Source organism: Dendrobates tinctorius, unplaced genomic scaffold (assembly GCF_039654945.1).
Source record: "Dendrobates tinctorius isolate UK_male_01 unplaced genomic scaffold, ASM3965494v1 ptg000064l, whole genome shotgun sequence".
In the NCBI taxonomy this organism is placed as follows: domain Eukaryota; kingdom Metazoa; phylum Chordata; class Amphibia; order Anura; family Dendrobatidae; genus Dendrobates; species Dendrobates tinctorius.
Window position 1 is genome coordinate 9304201 of NW_027361732.1, and position 19650 is coordinate 9323850.

Genomic DNA, 19650 nt, shown 5'->3' on the forward strand with positions numbered 1-19650 from the left:
TGAAGTACTCCTAGTACTGAGTTACACTGGAGTGCCTCCTGACAGATGTTCCCAGGAACTCTACTTGTACGGCAGACAGCTGTAGTCTGCTTCGGGGACTCCTTACTCCTGAGCCCCGGCTCACTATCCAAGTTGCTGTTGTGCCCCCAAGTCTTAGATGGGAGTAGTGCATTTACAGCCCACTACTCCACCGGTGTCTGCTGCAGGACCATTAGCATCCATACAACCTCGGAGACCGGGCCCCGGCCTTGCGCTTAGAACTTCTAGGCAGGGTTCTCTCCTAACCCACGTCCTCTGTTCCCTTTTTCTCCTTCGTTCCGTACTAATCTCTCCTCCTTATGGAAGATCAGGTTTCAGTTCAATGTCTCTCTCCTTCTTTCCTTTCCCGTGCCAGCAGACCCAGGTCACTGAGGTCTGCTGCAGCACCTCCTTCCTCAATATCTCTCTCTCTCTCTCTCTCTCTCTCTCTCTCTCTCTCTCTCTCTCTCTCTCTCTCTCTCTCTCTCTCTCTCTCTCTCTCTCTCTCTCTCTCTCTCTCTCTCTCTCGGATCTCCTTTCCTCACTCCTCTCTGAGTGACTTCCTCTCACAGACTGACCTGTAATCCTACCCTTCCCGCTATTTTATGTATTCTAACTCCACCCGCCTCCCAGCACGTTTCGTGTTCCAAGCAGGAAGCCACCAAAGGTGCTCTGCTACACTCCAAGCAGGGAGCCACAATGCGGCTTTGCTGAACTACTGTGTTGTGTGGGATGCAGGTGTTGGAGCATGGTCAGGAGCCTCCAACTTACCTGGATGGTGGAGCACCACACCTCAGGAGGAGGTGCAGTACCTCTGTGGCGACTGAGCCTCAGGGGCGCCACACCTCTGTGAGCCTGCTATGAACTGTTCTTGCCGTGCACTTCACCCCAGTTGCCATTTGCCATTCCTTTTGTAGGTCGCTTGATGTCATCCTGCAGTTGCTGAGTGACATTCGAATAAGATGACAGTCATCCTGGTCAGTTGAGTGTCGTTTTTGCCCTCTGCCGGTCTGTAGATTTGTTGTCCCCAATGTCTGCTGCTTGATCTTGTTGTAATGGATGCCGTCTTAGAAATGTTAAGGATGGAGGCAACATGACGCTCACTGTATCAATCTGCTAGTAAAACCAGAATTGAGCCCTTCTTTTCCTCATTCAAGACTTTTCTTTTCAACTCATTTGGCAAGCTTAAAAGTTATTTTTTCATTCCTATCACTTTTGGGATATTATTAGCATTTGTTTTGCCATCCAGCTTGTCCTATTGCAAGAGGATTGTGAACACCACTGCAGGGTTTTTTATTCCTTCGTTAAATATGATGTGGTTCAGGTGATCACCTAATCAGAAGCACATTAAGTAGAATGAGGGGTACTCTGGTTGAAATTCAACTGACACTGGATTGGAATGGCTGTCAGACATGTAGAGAAACTGATTTTTATAAAACTGTGCAGTGGTCTCTTAATTTTTGCCAGAGCTGTACATTTCTGTTTTTTTTTTTCAGTCAAAATGGGTTGCAGAGTGTACATTAAGGAGAAAAAAAATGAACTTTTTTGATATTATCAAATGGCTGCAATGAAACAAAGAGTGAAAAATTTAAAGGGGTCTAAATACTTTCCATACCCACTCATTTGGTCTGACGTGCACTGTGAGCTGTGAGGTCTTATATAGGCGGGTGTGTGCCTTTACAAATCAAGTCCTATCAGTATAATTAACACAGCTGGACTCCAATGAAGGCGTAGAACCATCCCAAGGAGGATCACAAGGAAATGGACAGCATGTGACAAATGAGTGTCTGAGCAAAGGATCTGAATACTTATGACCATGTGATATTTCAGTTTTTCTTTTTTAATAAATTTGAAAAAATGTCTACATTTCTGTTTTTTCAGTCAAGATGGGGTTATAACTCTACTGTAGAATGCTTCATCGGATCCCGCTTATTTTAAGAATTTCTCATGACATATTGTACTTTATGATAGTTGTAAAATTTCTTTGATATGACTTGTGTTTATTTGTTAAATAAACGGAAATTTGGCAAAAATTTTGAAAATGTTGCAATTTTCAAAGTTTTAATTTTTATGCCCTTAAAACAGAGAGTCAAATTGCACAAAATAATTAATAAATAACATTTCCCACATGTCTACTTTACATCAGCACAATTTTGGAAACATAATTTTTTTGTTAGGAAGTTATAAGGGTTAAAAGTTGACCAGCAATTTCTCATTTTTACAACAAAATTTGCAAAACAATTTTTTAGGGACCACATCACATTTGAAGTGACTTTGAGGGGCCTATATGACAGAAAATACCCCAAAATGACACCATTCTAAAAACTGCACCCCTCATGGTACTCAAAACCACATTCCAGAAGTTTATTAACCCTTCAGGTGCTTCACAGGAATTTTTGGAATGTAGAAAGAAAAAATAAACATTTACTTTTCCTTCACAAAAATTTTCCTTTAGACCTAATTTTCTTTTTTACTTTTTCAACGGTAAAGCTGTGTGCACACGTCCAAAATTCCCATGGATTTTATTCGTTTTTGCACAAAATAAGCAAGCCATTATATTCAATGGCATTGCGCACATGCTGTGCTAATGCTGTGTATTTTTCCACGGCAAAATCGCATTGTAGAAAAATACACAGCATGTCCATTCTTTGTGCGGAATCGCGGGATTCCGCACACATTGGAAAGCATTGTTCCGCTTACTTTCCGCATGTGGCTATGGCCACCATGAGCAAATTAAGCGGAAAAAGTGCGGATGGTATCCAGAGTCTGGAGGAGAGGAGATTCTCATCCAGGCCCTGGGTACCATATCCCTGTAAAAAAAGAATTAAAATAAAGAAATGGTGATGTTCTCACCTTCCAGTGTCCCACGCAGCGTTCCGTTCCCAGTGATGCCTTGCAACAATGACCTTTGATGAAGTCGCGTCTCACGAAACCGTAGCGGTCTCGCGAGACCGCTACGTTATCAAAGGTCATTGTAGCAAGGCATCGCTGGGAACGGGATTTGCATCGCGAGGATTGGGGATGCTGCGCAGGATGCCGGAAGGTGAGAAAAACACGATTTTTTTATTTATTTTAAATTATTTTTAACTTTATATCTTTTTTGCTACTGAAGCCGCATAGGCAGCCTCAATAGTAAAAAGTTGGTCACACTTGTCAAACACTATGTTTGACGAGTGTGAACAACCTGTCAATCAGTTTTCCAAAACTGAAAAAGATAAATTTCAGCTCACCGCTTGTAAGTTCGTAAGAAATATTTAAAAGCTCTGAGCGCAAACACGTCTCTGCCAGGACGTATAATGACTCCAAGAAAAGGAAGAAAGGTCCAGCTCCAGAAATTTAAAATCCAGGATTTTTATTGTATCAAGTTTAAAATACATTCATGGCTGCTTGTGATCAAGTAACGGTAACAAAGTTCACCGCATGGGGATATTCTCCAGGTCTCTGTACGCGTTTCGAGCACAAATGCTCTTAGACTCAGAGTATAGAGACCTGGAGAATATCCCCATGCGGTGAACTTTGTTACCGTTACTTGATCACAAGCAGCCATGAATGTATTTTAAACTTGATACAATAAAAATCCTGGATTTTAAATTTCTGGAGCTGGACCTTTCTTCCTTTTCTTGGAATCAGTTTTCCAAGCAATGCTACAGATCACTTGGAAAACACTAGCATTCTGCAAGATAATTACGCTTGCAAAACGCTAGTTAAAACGTGGGAAATACGCGGGAATTACACATGCGAAATTTCTGCGGCAATTCCGCAACATGTGCACATAGCCTTACAGGAGAAAATGGACCATACATTTTGTTTTGCAATTTCTCCTGAGCATGCCGATACCGAATATGTGGGGGAAATCTACTGTTTGGGCACATGGCAGGGCTCGGAAGGGAAGGAGCACCACTTTGCTTTTTGAATGTAAAATTTTCTGGAATAATTAGCGGTTGCCATGTCACGTTTGGAGAGCCCCTGATTTGCCTAAACAGAGGAAACCCCCTACAAGTGACACCTGTAATGATCACGTGTGACTGGACACACCGCCTCCAGCAGGGCGAATTTATATGACACACGCGACCCTGGATACACCGCCTCCAGTAGGGCGAATTTAAATAATAAAAGGGAAACACCAGGGAAACAATTACAATGGTGGGCCCTGCGATAGGGAACGGGGACATGGAGACCTCCTGCACTCCCCTGAGCCAGTCTCTACACTCCTAACAGTCCCTATACAGGCTCCGCACCTGTTGCCGAGCTGGAACCTAAGAACCCTAGCTCGCCCTGCACCTATCCCTCACTAGTGAAATGGACAGTGCAGAAACTAATCCCACCACTGCAATGAAACACACAAAAGGAAAGTCACAAAACAGGGGTAACACCACTTAGCTTTGCTCTGTTGCTATTGCTCCAAGCAACAGAGTCCACCACCAGAATTCAGCTTCCACCTGAAGCTACTACACCAGAGCTCTGCCTGAGTTGCCAGGAACTCCTATCAGTTGTTCCTTCCTCCACCAGACTTGGTTGGAATGAGCAATACAACCAACAGTGATTGCACCACCTGACACTCTTTTATAGGTAAGAGTCAGCAATCACACCTGCTTTATAATCATGTGCAATAATGCTCATCACCACCTGGGGCAAACTAGAACAAAAGACAACACTGTGTAATAACCCTAATGGCCTCCGGGGGCAAAACCAAACTTCAGCACACAGTTTAAGGGAAAAAAAAAAGGTTATATGTGCTTTTAACTGTCATCATCCAACCTGGATCATGACAACACCATTTTCTAAACGAGACCCCTTCGGGAACTGATCTAGATGTATATTGAGCACCTTGAACCTCCAGGTGCTTCACAGAAGTTTATAACGTTAAACTGTGAAAAAAAATTGTATTTCTCCCAGATAAATCTTTTTTAGCTCTAAATTTTGCATTTTCATAAGGGTAACAAGAGAAATTGCTCCATACAATTTGTGCAATTTCTACTGAGTTTGTAGATACCCAATATGTGGGGAATACTACTATTTGGGTGCACAGCAGGGCTTGGAAGGGAAGGAGGGCCATTTGACTTTTTGAGTGTAAAATATGCTGGCATAATTATCGGCTGCCATTTTGTGTTTGGAGAGCTGCTAAGTACTGGAAACCCCCCACAAATGACACCATTTTCGAAACTAAACCCCTTAGGGAACTTGCCTAGATGTGTATTGAGCACCTCGAACCCACAGGTGCTTCACAGAAGTTTATAATGTAGAGCTGTGGAAATAAAATCACACTTTTCCAAAATAAATCTTTTTTAGCTCAATATTTTACATTTTCATAAGGGTAACAGGTGAAATTGCTCCATGCAGTTTGTTCTGCAATTTCTCCTGAGTACACCAATACCCCATATGTGGGGGAATACTACCATTTGGGCACATGGCAGAGCTTGGAAAGAAAGGAGCACTATTTGACTTTTTGAATGTAAAATTTACTGGAATAATTAGCGGATGCCATGTCGCATTCGAAGAGCCCCTGATGTGCCTAAATAGTGGAAAAACCCCTCAAGTGACCCCATTTTGGAAATTATAACCCCTTGGGAATTTATCTACAGATGTAGTGAAGATTTTGACTCCATTGGTGTTTTCCAGAAGCAGGCAACAGTTGCTGAGTGAAAATTGCGAACTGCCGTTGTAGTAACCAGTACGTTATTCCCAGCTCATGTTTCTGAAGATTATGCACCTGTAAATTAGGCAGGCTCTCATCACTACAGAAATGCCAAACATGTGGACACTAAATATTGTTTAGGCACAATGGGGCTCAGAAGGGAGGGGGCATTTGGATTTGGGAGCGGAGAATATGCTGAATTTATTTTGTCTGGTGAAGAACCATTTAGCTTTTCCAGAGCCTTTGTGCTTCCAGTAATGTGGAAGTCCCCTACATTTCCGTTAACAGATGACAGATCTGAGTGGGGACTTGCTTTTTTTGTGGATTGAGTTGAAGCTTTTATTGGGAACATTTTACATAACGTTTGATGATTTAGTGAATCCTGCTTTGAACAGGGGCTTGGACCAGATGACCCAGGAGGTCCCTTCCAACTCTACCATTCTATGATTTTATGACATTTATCTGGCGCTCTACGCTAACCACTTACTTTGGGGTTTCCATCTAAATCTCTGAGTGACGTGACAGATGAAACCTCCAAGTGATCCATTCACTATAATGAGGCAGCAAATTTACTCTGGACTCCGTCTGGCCTCTGTTCAGAGGTGTCCTTTTCAGAAGTGCACAAAACTGTGCAATCCTAAAAACACGGACTATGCCGATCACGGGTTATATGGTTTCCACAGGGACTCCATTTGCCTCATTATAGTGAATTTTCCACCAGGGTTTCTGTTTGAATAACATATTTCAGAGATTTACACGGAAACCCCGGTGTAAGCGCTCAGCACAGAGCGCAGGATAAATGTGCGCCAAGCCTTACTGCGATCTTTGGAAGGCAGAATGAAAAAATCAACAGCATGTAAAGAATTGGTTTTATTTACTTTTTATGTCGTTCCTCGTCCAGTATAAGTGATTAGGTGACTTTATTCTTCAGGTCGGTGCGATTACAGCGATACCAGATTTATACCGGGGTTTTTATGTTTGACAGCTGTTACACATTAAAAGACACTTTTTACAGCAAAAACTAGTGTCTGCATCACCGTATTTTGAGAGCTATAATTTTCTCATATTTCAGTCAACAGTCATTTGATGGCTTTTTTTTTCGCGGAACGAGCTCACGTTTTTATTGGTACCATTTTCGTGCACATGATCGCTTTATATTCCGATTTTCAAGGGACAGAATGATCAAAATCCAGCAATTCAGGAATTGCTTTTTTTTTTTTTAATTTATATACCATTCCGTATGTAGTAAAATTGGTAAGGCAGCTTTATTCTTCGAGTCAGTTCGATTACAGCGATAATTATTTTTGCATCGCTTTATTCTGAGAGCTATAACTTTTTTATTTTTCTGCTGATGGAGCTGTTTGGCAGCTTGTTTTTTGCAGGACAAGATAACGTTTTCAGTGGTACCATTTTTATTTACATCCGTCTTTTGATCGGTTTTTATTGCACTTTTTGTTCAGCGGTATGATGAAAAAGCATTGTTTTTTGCCACGTTTTTTATTTTTTATGGTGTTCACTGAAGGGGTTAATTAATAGGATAGCTTTATAGAGCAGGTCGTTATAGATGCAGCGATACCAAATATGTGTACTTTTATTGTTTTTTTATTTACATAAATAAAAGTATTTATTGGGAAAATATTTTTTTTCTTCATTTCGGAATTAAAAAAAATATATTTTTACACATTATAATTTTTTTATCTTTATTACATTGTCCCCGTATGGGACATCATTATATAATGTCAGATCGCTGATCTGACACTTTGCACTGCTTAGTATCAGATCAGATCAGCGATCTGACAGGCATTGATGGAGGCTTGCCGGCGCCTGCTCCCAGCAGGCACTCGCAAGCTACCTCACTGAAGAACCCGGAAGGATGGAGACCCATTGAGACCCTCAGGACAATTGCATCGCGTTGTTCTGATGGAAGCACACAGGGAGCCCCCTTCCTGCATGATGCTTCTCTATGCCGCTGTCTCACTACTGACAGTGGCATCAGAGGGGTTAAATGCCTGCAATCAGTGCTAGCATTGATCGTGGGCATTGCTTCGGGGTGTCAGCTGTCACATACGGCTGACACCCGCACGCGATCGGTCGCGCCTCAGCGTGAGGTCAACCATACTAGTACTGCTGTTTGCGTGAACGCACTTTCCGCAGAGCAGTACTAGTAGGGCGCATGTCGGGAAGGGGTTTAAAAGAGTCTGAGTACTTTCCGTACCCAATATATATATATATATATATATATATAAATAATATATTATACACACACAGCTCTGGCAAAAATTAAGAGACCACTGCACAGTTTTATAAAAATTAGCTTCTCTACATGTCTGACAGCCATTCCATTCCAGTGTTAGTTGAATTCCAGCCTCATTCTACTTAATGTGCTTCTGATTAGTTGATCACCTGAACTAAATCTTATTTAACGAAGGAAAGTATAAAAAAACCCCTGCTGTGGTGTTCACAATCCTCTTGCAATAGGACAAGCTGGATGGCAAAACAAGTACTAGTAATATCCCAAAAGTAGTAGGAATGAAAAAATAATTTGCTAATGGCTTTGAAAAGTCTTGAGTGAGGAAAAGAAAGGCTCAATTCTGGCTTTACTAGCAGAGGGATACAGTGAGCATCATGTTGCCTCCATCCTTAAGATTTCTAAGACGGTAGTCCATTACAACAAGGTCAAGCAGCAGACATTGGGGACAACAAAGCTACAGACCGGCAGAGGGCGAAAACGACTTAACACTGACCAGGATGACTGTCATCTTATTCGAATGTCACCTACAAAAGGAATGGCAAATGGCAGCTGGTGTGAAGTGCACGGCAAGAACAGTTCGTAACAGGCTCCTGGAGGCAGGGCTCAAGTCATGTAAAGCTAGAAGAAAGCCTTTCATCAATGAGAAGCAAAGGAGGGCCAGGCTGAAGACCATAAAGATTGGATCATAGAGGACTAGAGTAAGGTAATCTTTTCTGATGAGTCTAATTTTCAGCTTTGCCCAACCCCTGGTCATCTAATGGTTAGACTGAGACCTTGAGAGGCATACAAGCCACAGTGTCTTGCACCCACTGTGATATTTGGTGGAGGATCGGTGATGATCTGGGGATGCTCCAGCAAGGCTGGAATTGGGCAGGTTAATCTTTGGGAAGAATGTATGAATCAAACCTCATAAAAGGTTATCCTGAAAAACAGTTGATTCCTTCTGCTCAAGCAATGTTCCCCAACTCTGAGGACTGTTTTTTCCAGCAGGACAATGCGCCATGCCACACAGCTAGGTCAATCAATTTGTGGATTAAGGACCACCACATCAAATCCTTGTCATGGCCAGCCCAATCTCCAGACCTGAACCCCATTCAAAACCTCTGGAATGTAATCAAGAGAAAGATGGATAGTCACAATCCATCAAACAAAGAAGAACTGCTTAAAGTTTTGTACTAGGAGTGGCATGAGGTCATCCGAAAGCAGTGTGAAAGACTGGCGTAAAACATGCCAAGACTCATTAAAGCTGTGATTAAAAATCATGGTTATTCCACAAAATATTGACTTCTGAACTCTTCCTGAGTTAAAACATTAGTATTGTTGTTTCTAAATGATTATGAACTTGTTTTCTTTTGAGGTCTGCAAGCACTACATTTTTTTGTTATTTTGACCATTTCTCATTTTCTGAAAATAAATACAAAATTTAGTGCTTGGAAATTCTAAGACGTTGTCAGTAGTTTATAGAATAAAAGAGCAAAAATATAAAATACTCAAAAATATACCAATAAAGAGAAAAACTGACAAAATTTTTCAGTGGTCTCTTAATTTTTGCCAGAGCTTAATATACCGTGTGTGTATGTGTATGTATATGTGTGCGTGTGTGTATGTGTATATATATATATATATATATATATATATATATATATATATATATATATATATATATATAGTATATTGTAACAAAGTCATTGGCAATGTGCTGGAGGGGAGACATGTTTCACTGCGGTTAACGGTTTCAGTGATGCAAAACCCAGAAGTTGTTCTCCAGCATATTAGGGGGTTGGACCAGATGGCCCAGGAGGTCCCTTCCAACTCTACGATTCTATGATTCTATGTGCTGCGAGGGGTTAACAGACAGTTGTGTAAAGGGCTGGGTATTTTGTGGACAACCATAGAGCGGGTGGGAGGTTGTCCACCTTATCGCCACCCCAGGGTATGGTCTGGGGCTTAAATAGCTGGCCTCCAGAGGCAGTGGGTGTTCACTGTCTGGAGGGGAACACTCCATAGAAGTGTTTGTGTCTAATCTATGCTAAAACCTGAACTATGGGTCTTGCTAACCCTGAACGGGCTGATCCTCGCTATCACAAGGACTATGCTTTGTGCTACCATTTTGTTTTGTTCTCCTGGTTTGCTCTTAGGGCTGTTTTTGTTGTTACTTCACCTTGTTTTATGCTGCATCTAATAAACCAAGGACATTCTTAAAGAGACAGTGTTCTTGTGTTTACCTCCGTGTACAGCTGAGTGAGCCGAGCTACCACAGATGGTGTTAGAACTGCGGACAGCATTTCCAGCAAACACGTGACGGATACAAGAGGTACTGCATGTCCTGGGTGAAGGCGGCCACAAGCCAGCATATGACATCAGGCAAAATGGAGGACCTGCTCAAACATCTGGTACAAGCACAGCAGCAACAGTACCAACAGCGTCAGCAGCAGTTACAGGAGCAACAGATGGCACAGCAGGACACAAGTAAGCTGCTTAAACAGATGCAACAGTAGCACCAGCAGTAGATTGACTTGCTCGTGAAAGGTTGGTAGACCCTCCCACCAGTCCAGGTGACTACTGTACACATACCATATTTTTCGATTATAAGATGCACTTTTTTCCCTCAAATTTGGGGGAAAATTGGGGGTGCGTCTTTTAAAGCGGATATACCTTACCGGTCATGGTGGAGCAGGGTTCTGGGGTCGCTGTTGGAGGTGGCAAGAGTTTCTGCAGGCCTCAGGCTTGGATGAGGGAGTGTTCCGATGTGCGCCGCTGCAGGTGTTTGGTGGTGAGGGGGCTCCGCTGATATTTTGTGAAAGCCCAGAGCCCCAGCACTTACATGCATTGCTGTGTGGTGGACTCTGGGAAAATGGCTGCTGGGGAAGGTGCATGTGCAGATAGAGATCTCCTGAGATCTTGGTGCCGAGATTTCCATCTGCGCATGCCTTGCCCCGGCAGCCATTATTCTAGAGTCCACCGCACAGTAAACCATGTAAGTGCTGGGGCTCTGGGCTTTAACAAAATGTCGGCAGAGCCCCCTCACCACCAAACACCTGCAGTGGCACACATCGGAACACCCCTTCATCCCTGCCGGCAGCCTGCAGCAACGCTCCACACTTGCCTCCTCCAGCAGTGACCCTGGGACCCCACTTCACCGCAGCTACCACCCCCGGTAAGCAATAAGATGCATTGATTATAAGAAGCACCACCATTTTATTAAAAAACAGTTTTTTTTTCCTATTTTTCTCCTCAAAATTTGGGGTGCATCTTATAATCCGTTGCATCTTATAATCCGTAAAATATGGTCCATCTGGAAGGCTGTAAGACAAGCGATGCAAAAAATGACTTCGGGTGATGATGTGGAATCATTTTTGACTCTTTTTGAGTGGGTAGCAGAGCGTGAGAAACTACATGCCAGAGCAAAGGGCAGAGGTGCTGGCACCCTATCTAACTGGAGAGCCCCAAAAGGCTTATTATAGTTTGGAGTTACAGGATGCACAGGAGTATGCCAAATTAAAAACTGAAATTTTGGGACCCACTGGAGTGACTATGTCGGTGAGAGCACAAAAGGTTCATGTTATGGTGACAAACCTACTTAACCCCAAATGTTTGATTTACTGCATCTTGCACAAAAATGGTTGCAGCCGGAGTTCTCCACTCCAGCCCAGATGGTCCAGTGGGTTGTCATGGACAGATTTGTTCACTCTCTCCCTAGGCAGCTGCAGACCTGGGTTGCCCAGGGACATCCCCGGAATGCGGATGAACTGATAGGCCAAATGCAATGAGAGGTCCCAATGAAAGTCAGGAAGTGGTACATCTCCATACTAGGGTCCCAAAAGAAGGGCAGTAAAGCCACCACTAGACTTGCTCCGCCGGAGATGTTGCGGTCTGGGACATATACCCGCCCATTGTCCTTTGTCCTCCGAGGAGATGGACTGCAGCCTAGGGAGGCACTGCTTGTACTATGGACTATCATCCTGGCGAGGGGCCACAGGCATGTCCCGTGATAATAAATGGAGTGCTGGTGTCAGGACTCTTGGACTCAGGGAGTTTGGTGATCCTGATAAGGGCTACACTTCACCACCAGTTGATCCCAGGGAAACACGTGGGCATCCTCTGTATCCACAGGGATGTCAAAGACTACCTCGTCGCCAGATTGTTAATAAAAATGAGCCAGGGTACTATGTCCCATGAGGCCGAGGTAGTCAAATACTTGCTACACCCCGTGATAATTGGGTGGGACTTCAACCTTTTCAGGGACTTGTGGTGAAAGGCAGGGAAACCAAGTGATGCAGACAGAAGCCAGCTCAACCCTGATGAAACGCCATCACAGTCAAAGGTGGATGAGTTCCCCTTGTGTGTCCTGGTTGGTCAGGGCTGAGTCCGAGATTCCTGAACTGGGGATTTCTGGGGGAAATTTTGGGACTGTTCAAATAAGAGATCTTACCCTAAAAGTGTCATTTGAAAACGTGTCTGTGATAAATGAGGTTGCCCAAGATCCGAGGGCCAACACCAGGTTCCCCTACTTTGTAGTTAATGAGGAGTTGCTCTATCTGGTCACTAAACAGCGAGAATTAGAGCAGCTGTTAGTCGCAGGACGCTATTAATGTAGGGGACTAGACCTGGCCCATTCTCATATCTTGGGGGGCATCTAGGCATAGATAAAACACAAAAGTGAGTCCTTCTGAGGTTCTACTGGCCTGGGCGTCACAGGTACCATGCTAATTTTGGCCAATACTGCCCTACCTGTCAGCTAACTGCTCCAGTATTCCACTTCCGCAGTCTCCTAGTTCCATTACCCATTACAGTTGTGCTCAAAAGTTTACATACCCCAGCAAAATTTTTGCTTATTTGGCCTTTTTTCAGAGAATGTGAATGATAACACCAAAACTTGTTTTCCACTCATGGTTAGTGGTTGGGTGAAGCCATTTATTGTCAAACTACTGTGTTTTCTCTTTTTAATTCCCAATGATAACCCAAAACATCCAAATGACCCATATCAAAAGTTTACACACCCTGGTGATTTTGTCCTGATAACATGCACAGATGATGACAAAAATGAGTTTGAATGGCTACTAAAGGTAACATCCTCACCTGTGACACATGCCAGGAAATTTGTTCGGGATGCAAAGAAAAACCCACAAATAACATCAACTGAAATACTGGACTTTCTGAAAACTAGCAGTGTGGCTGTTTCAAGATGCATAATAAGGAAACACTTGAAGACAAATGGGCTGCAAAGGTTGACTGGCCAGAAGAAAACCAAATGACCCTCATCAAAACTTCACACACCCCATTTCTTAATACTGTGTATTGCTCCCTCTAACATCAATGACGGCTTGAAGTATTTTGTGGTAGTTGTGGATGAGGTTCTTTATTTTCTCAGATGGTAAAGCTGCCCACTCTTCTTGGCAAAAAGCCTCCAGTTACTGTAAACTCCTGAGCTGTCTAGCATGAACTGTGCCCTTGAGATCTCCCCAGAGTGGCGCAATAATTTTGAGGTCAGGAGACTGAGATGGCCACTCCAGAACTTTCACTTTGTTCTGCTGTAGCCAATGACAGGTCGACTTGGCCTTGTGTTTTGGATCGTTGTCATGTTGGAACATCCAAGTGCGTCCCATGCACAGCTTCCAGGCTGATGATTGCAAATTTGCCTCCAGTATTTGCTGATAATGTGCTGCATTCATCTTTCCTTCAACTTTGACCAAGTTTCCGGTGCCTTTGTAGCTCACACTTCCCCAAAACATCAGCAATTCACCTCCGTGCTTTACAGTAGGAATGGTGTTTATCATAGCCCTTGTTCACTCCTCTCCAAATGTAACGTTTATGGTTGTGGCCAAGAAGTTCAATTTTGGTCTCATCACTCTGAATTACCTTGTTCCAGAAGTTTTGAGGCCTATCTCTGTGCTGTTTTGTGTATTGTAGGCAAGATAATGGCTTTCTTCTGGCGACTCGACCATGCAGCCCATTTTTCTTCAAGTGCCTCCTTGTTGTGCATCTTAAAACAGCCACACCACTAGTTTTCAGAGTCCAGTATTTCAGCTGATGTTATTTGTGGGTTTATCTTTGCACCCCGAACAATTCTCCTGGCATTTGTCACAGGTGAGTATGTTACCTTTAGTAGCCATTCAAACCCATTTGTGTCAACGTCTGTGCATGCTATCCGGACAAAATCACCAGGGTATGTAAACTTTTGATCAGGGTCATTTGGATGTTTTGGGTTGTCATTACGATTTAAAAAGAGAAAACACAGTAGTTTGACATTAAATGGCTTCATCCAACCACTAACCATGAGAGGAGAAAAAGTTTTGGTGTTATCATTCATATTCTCTGAAAAAAGACAAAGCAAAAATTCTGCCGGAGTATGTAAACTTTTGAGAACAACTGTATAGAGGTCCCATTTGACCAGATTGCCATGGACCTTGTAGGACCCCTAGCTAAGGCTACTTTCACACATCAGGTTTTCGGCGTCAGGCGCGATCCGGCGTCGTGCCGGAATGCCGGATCCGGCAAATGTTTTGTAAAACCTGATGTGCCGGATCCGGTTTTCTGCCGGATCCGTCTTGTTCTTGACAGACAAAACCGGATCCGTCTCATCCGGTTCATCCGTTTTTCTATCAGTTTTTCGACGGATTACGCCGGATCCGGTTTTTAAAATTGACCCTTGTGGCCTTCCGAACGGGATTGGCTACTGGAAAACTATATATAGCATGTTCCTACAGCCCTTCTTTGACAGGTTGTAGAGAAGAAAGTGCAGGTTGGAGAGAAGAGCAAGTTACTGGCGAAGATGGATGTTGTCATTGGAAATATTACCACTAGAAGTTCTGTGACGGTTTCAGTAATGAGGGACAATTTTGCACTATACTTTATGTCACCTCAAGGCAGAGTACACTGGCAGGATGACAGAGTGTGAAAGATTTGTGCCCTAACCAAACTTGTGTACCTTCTGGACCAACAGTATATACCTTTGCCAACCAAAGTTGGCTATCTTGTCATGGTCTTACTATTTTTAGCTTTAGGCCACAGGTGTGTACCTGGTTGTGTTTTATGCAAAGTATTTCACCTTTTAACAAAAGTTGTGTACATTGTTAGGAAATCACCAACAATAAACACAACTTTTCAGGTGAAATACTTTGCTTCAAACACAACCAGGAACACAACTGTGGCAAAAAGCTAAAATTTACCCACAGTTATATACCTGGTTTTGAATACCTTTTTACCTTTTAAATACCCTGTATTTAACCTTTTTTTTAAACATATTTCGCCGCAGAAAGAAATGACAGACAACCAGTGTAAACAATAATTTAACTTTTATTTAAAATATTTTTTTTTGTGTAAACTGTTTTTAAAGTTAAAAAAACTTTTTTAATAAAGGTTTGAAACCAACCAAATGGGCATTTTTATTACAAAAAAAACATTATAACTCGGTGTAGTGTGGGGTGGAAATACTGCTGGAGGGGCTGCGGGACACTTCGACAATGGGAGTGTGGAGAGAGGACTGGGATCGTGGTGGGGAAGGAACAGTTAGAGGTGATGGTGTGGAGAAAGCTACAGAATGGGTGGACATGTGGGAGGCAGAAGAGGTGGTGGGTGGTGGAGTGGAGGGTTGGGCAGGGACTGTAGGAGCAGATGATGTTGATGGAAAGTTGTATGGGGAAGGAGTTTGGTACAGGGAAGGAGTTTGGTATGGGGAAGGAGTTTGGTACGGGGCAGGTTGCTGGAAGTGGGGAGATGTCTGGTACTGGGGAGGTTGCTGGTACTGGTGAGGTTGCTGGTATGTAATAGGAGGGGGAGGATGGAAAGTGGCTGGAGGGGGTGCAGATGTAATAGGAGGGGGAGGATGGAAAGTGGCTGGAGGGGGTGCAGATGTAATAGGAGGGGGAGGATGGAAAGTGGCTGGAGGGGGTGCAGGTGGAGGAACTACAGTGGTGGGAGGTGGAGGTTGGGAGGTAACCTGCTGTAGAGCACCGTGGCACGAATGCTTTACATGCATCTGCTGGGTAGGAGATAGTGTTGCCATGCGCTCCACAACAGACCTGAAAAAGGTGTGGTTTGGCGAAGATCTTGCTTCTGAATGCATGGTTTGCAGAAGTGTCTTCACCTCCAGAATGCTGGAGTTGATCTGCTGAAAGCCTGCGGAGATTTGCTCTGACAAGACTTTGAGACAGTTCTGGAAAGATGCATTCAGATGCAAGAACTCTGGCGCATAACTCTTTTCCTGACCCCTCTGCCGCTGTCGCCCAGTACCCGCAGGTGTACTAGAGGTGGCAGGAGCAGAAGGGTGGGGTAAAGGGAAAGCGATCTCCTCACCAGCAGCTTCATGTAATGTAGGCGGCCACGATGCTCCTGTGCTGGTGGATGGGACAGATGGGTCGAATGTGTGGGAAGGCTGGGAAGGTGCAGATGTACCGGGGCGGTCGAAGTGTCCCTCGGTGCCGGTCTCCTCAGGGATGCTCACCGTGCTGTGGAATAAAGAGAAAAAAAAACAATTAAAATACTGACATGGTATGGCCCTGGCTGAAAAAAAAAAGTTACATCTAACATTTTTTTTCACATGTGGTGTGTAATATTTACCTTCTAGTGACCATTGTTTCCCTGAGGAACGACAGGGCTTGTGCGTACTTGTACTTGCTCCTGCGTCCTCCAGATCCACTCGGGGCCCGCATCTCTTTATTGAACTCCTTCTTGAAACGATCCCTCACAGACCGCCACCGATTCACAATTCTGTTCCCTGAAACGAGAAAGGAGTGGTTAGTATACAACATCAGTGTTTCACAAACTCCAGTCCTCATGGTCCCCAGGGGTCATGTTTTCAGGATTTCCATAGTAAATAGAAATCCTGAACACATGATCCGTGGGGACCACGAGGACTGGAGTTCGGGAAACACTGGTTTACATCAAGCAACCGGTACTGTATATACTTACGCTCTTTAATCTGGGCCCGAACATCGAGGTCCTCCCAGCGGCCCACAAGGAGCGAACAGATTTCCTCCCAGAGTCGTCGGGTAACGATAAGGTCAGCGTGGCGGCGGTCAGCCATATTCCAGAGTGGCTCCCTTTCTCTGACGAGATCGATGAGGTGGTCCACATCAATCCCTCCATCCTCACCGTCAGAGTCGGGAGCACGCTGTGAAGGCTGTTAAAGAAAAAGACAAAAATAACATAATTAGCCTCCACAAAAGAAATGAAATAAAAAGTGCAAAAAAACAAAGCAAAAATATTTATACTTACACGCTGGTGACCGCCGCGTTGCTGTCGCCGACGACCCTGGGAGGCACTGCGAGGACCTCTTGGCCGAGCACCAGATTGGGAAGACTAGAGAAGAAAACAAAAAATGTTATGTCTTTGGATGTAGGCATTTGTTTGCTGTGTGTGGTCTGCAGAACATTGTTTTCTATGTCTTGTGTGTAGTGTGATGTTGTGTTTCTGCGTTTGATGCAAAAAACTTACCAATTGTGAGCCCACTCCAAGTGTCTGTCCACCCCTTCCTTCTTCTTCTGGGAGCTCCTCTTCATCTTGTGAATCCTGTTTTGAAATAAAAGGCAATGAATAGACATATATTACAGAGATGATGGATTTTGGAAATAAAAACTTACCGTCAAACGCTGACGATGCGAGGGAGGGCTCCCAGAAGATGATGTGCTGTCTTCCTGGTGGCCACACTCCATGCCTGTGGGTGGTGTTCCAGCTGCTGCCGTTGCTGCTGCTGCTGCATCTATTGGGCGGCTGTTGAATAAAGAGAAACGAAGGGCCAATGAATATCTTGATATTCAATAGCCCTAGTTTGGAGGAATGGGGGATTTGATAATTACCGTCTCTCATCTGCTGCTGGCCTCCCCTCCTCAGCATGTTCCATTTGCTGCTCCATTTGGGGTGGTGGTGGTGCTGATGGTGCTGCAGTGGTCTCCTGCCTTCTCCTGCTGCGCTTGGTTGCTTTCTTGGGTGGCATGTTGGGTGTGGCTGTGGGTCCCACTGTCTTGCTTTTATATATGTCTTGTGGGCAGAGCTACTGAGCATGCTCAGACCAAAAAAAACCGGATCAGGCGCATTGCGGCGCTCATAGGCTTTCATTGTGTGAAAAAGCCGGACGCGCCGGATCCGGCGTGTCCGGCTTTTTCGCCGGAGACAAAAAACGTTACAGTAGCCGTTTTTTCCAGACGCCGGATCGCGACACATTGCCGGATCCGGCGAAAACCGGATGAAACGCATGGCCATCCGGCGCGATCCGGCGCAAATGCAAGTCAATGGGGGGGAAACCGGATCCGGCATTGCATTTCGCCGGATCCGGTTTCTGTCAAAAGCGCCGGATCGCGCCTGACGGCGAAAACCTGATGTGTGAAAGAGGCCTTAGTCCCCAGAGACCACCACTACATCTTGGTGGTCTTGGACTTTGCAACACAGTGCCTGGAGGAACTCCTCAGCCAGGGGCGTAACCCGATAGCTAGTCCATATTACCTCACGGATCGGCCTGTCCAGGGAGATTCTGATGGACCAAGGAACACCATTCATGTCTAAGGTAAAGAGAAAGTTATGTAAAGCCCTCCAGATTACCCAACTCAGGACATCTGTGTACCATCTGCAGATGGACAAACTCATGTAAAGGTTCAACAAAATCTTGAAGTCTAGTCTATGCTGAAGAAGGTCATGACGAAGGATGGCCAGGACTGGGATTGACTGTTAATGTACCTACTGTTCTCCATTAGAGAAGTCCCACAGGCCTCTACAGGGTTCTCGTCGTTCAAGCTATTATATGGGTGGCACACTTGGAGACTTCTGGACATTGCAAAGGAGACCTGGGAAGCAGATGTAAGACCCCACTGAAGCTTTATCAAACATCTGGCGCAGATGCAGGACAAGATTGCGAGCATGATGCTTGTTGTGAGGGAAAGCCTTCTTCAAGCACATGATGTCCAGGCGAGGGTCTACAATCGGTCGGCAAGACTGAGACAGTTTAGCCCTGGAAACCGGGTGTTGGTGTTGATCCCCCACAATTGAAAATAAGTTCCTGGCCAAGTGGCAATACGAGGTGGTCGAAAAGTTGAGTGAAGTCAATTACAAGATCCACCAACCAGGGAGAATAAAGCAGTACCAGGTGTACCACATTAACCTGCTGAAACAGTGTGGAGACAGGGTTCCGGTAGAAGCAACGTGCCTAGGGGATAATCCTGAAGCCAGGCTTGTGGATGTCACAGTGGCAGAGTCTCTGGTCCACATACGACAGTGCAGTGAGCTGCTTCAGCAGAAACGGGACCTGTTTTACAGAGTTACCCCAGGATGTACGCAAGTTGTGGAACATAAAATCCTGACTGAACCGCCTGTGATTGTGAACCAAAAGCCATATCAGATTTCTGAAGCCCACAGCGAGGTGATCTCCAAGGAGGTGAGGAGAATACTGAGCCTGGGCATCATAGAGGAGTCAAAGAGCGGCTGGTCCAGCCCTTTTGTCCTGGTGACAAAGCAGGATGGAAAATGGCACTTCTGTAATGACTACAGGAAGCTAAATGAGGTGTCCAAGTTTGACGCATATCCAATACTCCAGGTCAGTGAGCTTATTGAGAGGCTAGGATCTGCCAGGTATATCACCACCCTGGACCTAACAAAAGCGTACTGGCAAATTTTCCAGTTCCCAAGTGCAAATGAGAAGACGGCCTTCTCTACACTTGATAGGTGCTTTCAGTATACCCTGATGCCGCTCAGACTACAAGGGGCCCCAGCTACCTTGCAAAGGACCATCGACCAAATTCTAGCCTTTCACAAAAAG

General features: G+C 44.5%; 1 long non-coding RNA gene across 3 annotated transcripts in view; it reads left to right on the forward strand.

Annotated features, from left to right (window-relative positions):
• LOC141094602 (uncharacterized) overlaps positions 1-19650 on the forward strand; it is a 198277-nt gene that overhangs the window by 6614 nt on the left and 172013 nt on the right. For all 3 annotated transcript variants that reach the window (XR_012233116.1, XR_012233117.1, XR_012233118.1), the window contains exon 3: positions 10142-10373. This is a non-coding gene — a long non-coding RNA (uncharacterized lncRNA). The remainder of the gene's footprint in view (positions 1-10141; positions 10374-19650) is intronic.